The sequence below is a fragment of the Furipterus horrens genome, unplaced genomic scaffold (genome assembly GCF_987537825.1).
Source record: "Furipterus horrens unplaced genomic scaffold, mFurHor1.1.pri manual_scaffold_6, whole genome shotgun sequence".
NCBI lineage: Eukaryota > Metazoa > Chordata > Mammalia > Chiroptera > Furipteridae > Furipterus > Furipterus horrens.
In genome coordinates this window covers 182,641,588-182,647,587 of record NW_028327176.1, presented here as the reverse complement: position 1 = coordinate 182,647,587, position 6,000 = coordinate 182,641,588, and the positions used below count along the sequence as shown (strand labels likewise).

At 43.0% G+C, this 6,000-nt stretch overlaps 1 protein-coding gene across 2 annotated transcripts in view; it reads right to left on the bottom strand.

Moving 5' to 3' along the window:
- Positions 1 to 377: 377 nt before the first annotated feature.
- The window catches only part of MTHFD1L (methylenetetrahydrofolate dehydrogenase (NADP+ dependent) 1 like), a 192,234-nt gene continuing 186,611 nt past the window's right edge, over positions 378 to 6,000 (bottom strand). For both annotated transcript variants that reach the window (XM_090279977.1, XM_090279978.1), the window contains one exon: positions 378 to 677. The gene's annotated coding sequence lies outside the window, so the exon portion shown is untranslated. The remainder of the gene's footprint in view (positions 678 to 6,000) is intronic.

Genomic DNA, 6,000 nt, shown 5'->3' with positions numbered 1-6,000 from the left:
GTGGAAGAAACGAGCATAAATCCTTTAGTTTTTAGGTAAGTGATGTTAACGTCACGGGCACTAAAAAATAGTTCCGGATATAAAATGCACTTTGTTCCCAAGGATATTACAACTTTCCAACAGTTGGAAGATTTCACAAATGACCAGATATTTCTGTGTGTGTGTTGTTTTTTCTTTCCCTTTTTATGTTTATAAAGCTGTGGTTGCATTCACAATTTTCCAGGAAATTGGTGTCAGGTAATAACCCCAACACGAGCGGTTAGTACCCTCTAGAGAGTGGAGTTTCATCTGGCGCTGAGAACCTGCTGCCTGGTTTTCTCCGTACGTATATATTTTCAGTTCAAAGACAAAACAGCAAACTCCGGGGTGAGAAAATGTTACCTTTTAGTTCATACTCTTTTAATCACATGGTCCCCATACAATAAACGTTCTCAAGTGTAAGCAGTGGGGAATAATGTAAACTCTGCAGAAACCGAAAAGAAGTTCTTTTCTTTCAAACTTGGTGGAGGTCCTTTGTCCAAACACTATGCTCAGCTACAAACAGAATTTGTCCTGAAGGAAGAAATCTTTGGCCTACTCCACCATTATTCCAGCATTGCATAATGAGTATATTTTTTAAATGCACTTTCTTCTCCAACTGAGGCCAAAAGGCAAGGAGTAGTCTGAGTTTCAGGAGCCTGAAAAACAGAAAAAAAAAAAAAATGTTTCAGTGGTTTAAGAATAGCTTTTTCTCCTGGTGTTAAACTGTTTACGTTATATAGCTCTGAAGTTGGGTACTGGAAGAAAATTCAAGGGCAGGTTAAGTGACTCTATTCACAGGCCAAGGCTGAGATCATTGTTTGCAACGATTTTTACTTATGAGCAGTGGAGAATCCGATTCTGTACCAGTGACCAAGTCAGTGTGGGCAATGCAGGCTCAATGTCCTGAAAGATTTACTTGGGGACTGTGGCAGAAATGCCACGACTTCTACACTTGGGATCCACAGTCTCCAGGATCCTACTGAGTGAGCAGGTTCAGTATTTTCGATGAGAAATCCTGTTGCCTTTGATTTCAGTTTCCCTTTTACAGCAGGTACAGAAAGCAAGCTCTGAAAACTACATTTAGGGAAAGAATGGAAGTGAGTACCCCGAGTGAGAACTTATGCTTGTTAAAAGCTCTGTTGCATTCTCTCAAAGGATATTAACACTTTCTGCCCCTGTTGAATTCTGCAGTCTTTTAGGAAGAGAAGTGATCAAACTATATTTAAAGAAGAAACAAATGAAACACCCAAGTTCCAGAAAAAAAAAACGTGTTCACCACTCCAGAAGAAATGTCGATGCAAGTCTTTTATCTACTGAGCCAGAGTTCCAACGGGGCTGGGAGACAGCAAGTGGGGCTCCCACAGGTGAGGGAGGGGTCTGGGGCCAGAAGGGCGCCTGATTCGTTTCAGAACACAAGCTGGTGATGAAGATGGAAGACCAGGGAGTGCAAATACTCCCCTAATGTCTGATTCTAGTCAGGGGCATAATAAACTAAAAGAGAAAACTGTAGATGTTAGGGGGCGAGGTTTGTCTGGGGCAGACTTCACCCCTCTGTTCAGGGGTCACCTCGATAAGGCTCAGTGACTCTTGGGGAAGAAAGAGACAAGGAGGGGCCTAAGGGAAAGGAGGGTGGGCTTGGTGGAAGGAGATGGCCTGAGGCACAGCAAGGCTGGAAGGAGGCCTTCCCTCTCCAGAGGCGGGTGTGTGTGTGTAAGAGCAGCTGATCAGCCACAGAACCGTGGCCCATGGTTTTGTTTTTAAACGGGCTCATGGTCTATGCTTTCGCATTTTAAGAAGATTCGAAGGGTTGGGCAGAAGTATATAGTCTGATTATTGATTAAAAAGAAATCAGAGACGTAATAGCTAAGGTGAGAATGTGAAAATGAATCAGTATATTGTTTATTCAGTGGAAGGAAAACATTTTGAGAGGGTTATTCAGTGGGCAGATATTTTGGAAGATGGAATATATAAAACACTTTATCTTGGTATGAGAATAATAAGAAATCTAAAAGTGCCCAGACACATGGAAGAGGAAGAGGCCAAGTGGCTGATCGGAGAGGCAGAGATTGGAGGGATGTGGCCCCAGGTCGAGGAGTTCCGGCAGCTGCCTGACGCTGGAGGAGGCGAGGGATGGATTCTAGAGTCAGAGGGAGTGTGGCCTCACCCCTGTTCTGACTTTGGACTGCTGATTCTGACTCCATCCAGACTTTTAGCCTCTGGGACTGTGAAAGAACAAATTTCTGGTGTTTTAAGCCACCCTGTAATTTGTTACAGCACCCATAGGACAGATACTATTAGTGGGTGGGAGGATTAGCTCTCTCTCTTCTTTGTTAAACAAAGACAGACTCATTTTATTACCCTTATGGTATCAGTAATAACACTTGGCTTCTCTTTCATAAGGATAATAATTTACGGGTTTCCATTGCTGAAGAACAGAGGTTAAAGTTAAATATGCTACCAAAGTGAATTTAAAATAAAAACAAAAAGTTAACCTCAATAATATTGGTAAAGTTAAATGGTGACTATTTTATTTTTAAACCTGATAAGTGAATAATTTAATTAAAAATGTTGTATCCTCACCCAAGGACATGCTTATTGACTGCAGAGAGGAGAGAAGGAAGATGGGGAGAGAGAGAGAAACGTCGATTGGTTGCCTCTCATATGTGCCCTGATCTGGGACCTGCAACCCAGGCATGTGCCCTGACAAGGAATCGAACCCGCAACCTTTTTGTTTATGGGAAGGTGCTCCAATCAGCTGAGCCACACTGGCCAGGGCAAAAGTGAGCAATTTAGAGTCAGTTATATCATGAGGTTTTTTTGAGATTTCTTTGAATTGAAGAGAGTTTTGTCTATTGATTTCTCTTATTCGTGAAGCAGCATGCAGGCACTGGGTACTTATTCGTCAGTTCCAGTTCAGGTAAAATGTTTTTTGCAGTGGAAAGAATTTCAAGTTCATAGCATTTGGTTAAAATTCTCCCCTTACATTGCAAGTTCTAATTTTTCTTAACCAAGTAGTAGATTATAACGAATGCCATAATGGAACTTCTGATTTTTTGTTGACAATTTCTTCTACTTTCGATGTATAGATTTACTTATTAGAAAAATTCTACCTTTCCTGAGTTTGCTGAAGTATTTATCACTTTCCTTGCCTTATGTTAAAAAAATAAAGAAGGTGATGAGTTTCTCCCCAACCCCTAAAAGAGTGTCCAGATAAACTTTCTTTAAAAAGAAATTAATCATTTCACAACTGCTAATCTTAAAAACATTCCATTTTAGTTAGGAAAGATTTATCTTTTATTTTACTTATTTATTCATTTTTTAATTTTATTTATTTATTTTAGAGAGAGGGGGAGGGAGGGAGTAAGAGGGGGAGAGCAACATCAATGTGTGGTTGCCTCTCGTGTACCCCCATCTGGGGACCTGGTCTGTAACCCAGGCACGTGCCCTGACCGGGATTTGAACCAGTGACCCTTTGGTGTGCAGGGCGGCACTCAATCCACTGAGCCACACCAGCCAGGGCAGGAAAGATTTGTCTTTTAGATGTCAGTGAGATGTTAAAAATGTCATCTGTAGACTTATTTATTACTATCACTTATTTAACTCACTTGGGCTTCTAGCCAATTTTGGTCCCTGTCGGAAATGGGAAAAGAAGAGGGCCACACTCTTCCTCAAGGACAGCGTGTTAGTGAACTGAGGACCTGTGCCTTGAAGCACGAAGGTGAAGAACAATTTTTGAGCTGCTTCTTGAAAGGACAGAGTTTCAAGACCAAAACCACAGAGCCCAGGTGTTCCCCCAGGGAACCCCGAAACCCTGTGATTTGTAACTCGGGGATAAGAGGGCCTGTTCCCAGAAGGGCTGCAGGCAACCACTATACTGAAGATCAATTGATGATTATAAAATATCATTGAAAATTTCTGCTCTAAAGGCAGCTGAGGGAAAAACGAGCTAGTATTGCACTTGTTTCTCATGTGCAATTCAAGAAAAACAATTCTTGGGTAAGTAACCAACATTTATAGCAGGACCAGAGTCAACCTGATTCTGTACTAAACACAACTTTGCCCATCAGAACAAAGTCGAGTATCTGAATTCTTCAGGAAATTTGCCAGAGTTTATTGTGTTCATTTAAATCCTGCCAAGGCTCAGAAATACGATGAAGGTTCAGAATGAGAAACCCACAGCAGGGGAAAGAATCACCCTCCCTCGACCCAATCATCTTCAAACAAAAGACTGAACAGTAAAGTTGCAGGATTAGTTTCACTGGGACAATTAGTTCTATTTGGTGACATCCAAAAGAATGAATCATGCCCCGATTGTAACAATAGGAGCAAGGGCTCAAATTCTGGGGATTTCCTGGCATCTCCTGTTCATATTAAGTGTCACACAATTTCCTAGAGGAAGGACAGGAAGTGAAAGGAAAGGACATCGTCACCAACCGAGTGCAGTCTTCCACACGGGACACGCCTGTGACGTGTACCGCTGAGTGTACAGAATTCTTGCGAGTCTGACCACCATGGGAGTACAGCATCCGACTGGACATTTTCTCCTCCCGTGCCCAAATTTGTCCAACTTGACTGTCATCCAAGCTTGAATATTTTTATTTTATGCATTTTTGATAGCCACAGACCTTTGACCACTGGTAGATGTGGTCCCTGATGGCCGTATGTGAGAGAGGCCATAGGAAACAGAAAGAATGTTTGCGGGATCATTGTATTAAGGAGTCCCTGAGAAGGAATGTTTGCTTTGTACGGTGGCTTTATCTTACAACACCGGATCCATTTTCAATTGTTCAAGAAAGGTCAAGTGATGGATTTTGAACCACTGCCCACCAAGCCTAGACCAGGATTTGGCAGCTCACAAAGAAGAAAAAAGCCTTGGATAAGTGAATGGGAAAGCGCCATTCAACGACAGAGTTAAGTATGAGATAGCCCTATTATACTTTGACTACAAAGGATTTTGACAAAGTCATAGCTTTTAATACCTAAAGAATTATCTTTTCTTATAAAAAAAAAAATCACCTGGTTATCCCCAAATTACAGGTCTGTTCAAATAGCTGGTTATCATCTTCCAGGAAGGACTGAAGTTCATTTACCCCATGACCAAAACGAAAGGCTGTCCTGTGGTTTGGGGCGTAAAGGACGCGGTGAGACTGAGAGGAAACAGATCTGGGTTTTGTAGCTGAGCAATGTGAGCAAGTTGTGGACCCCTCTGGGCCAGAGTGTTCACAGCTCTGGGATAGAAATCCGAGCCTCACTGGGAGGATGCCAGCGTGACACGTGACACGGGACGCAGAGTGATGAGAGGCAGGCTGAGCCGTGGAAGACAGCGCTGCAGCCCTGTGGATCAGGCCATCCCTCATCCACCCCCTCTCAGAAGCCACAGAGCAAGGACCTAATCTCGTGGGACAGCACCTGCCTCCCAGGGGTGCTGTGACCACCGTGCGAGGTGCTTAGCGCAGTGCCTGGGAGGCTGGAGGTAACCACCGCGGGCCCAGGGCCTCACCCCCAGCCCGCTCAGTCTTTAAATACAATCCAGAGAACTGCCCTTTAGGAAGCACAGACATAAGGACATACATGTACGTGACAGTGAAGCTAAAGACGTGTCCTTTGGCATTACCCAAGTCTCAAATGCAAAAATTAAGGTATAATTGGGTTTATGTGTCTGACTCGGAGAGAAAATGAAAATGGACTGAGTGGCTGAAAAACTACGATCTAAGTAAGGAGAGATGAAAGGAGTGTACACATTTGTCCTGGAGAAAAATGACACATGGCAGAAAAGCAGCCTAATGGGTTCTTGATGTGAAAAGGAAGATTAGTCAGGACAGGGGTCAATTTTCAGTTTCAGAGAAAAGGTATTGTTAGATTCCTAAGGCCCAGCTGGGAAAGGCACAACTCTCTATCTCTCTCTCTCTCTCTCTCTCACTCACACACACACACACACACACACACACACACACAGAGTCATACCAACCAACCAAAATA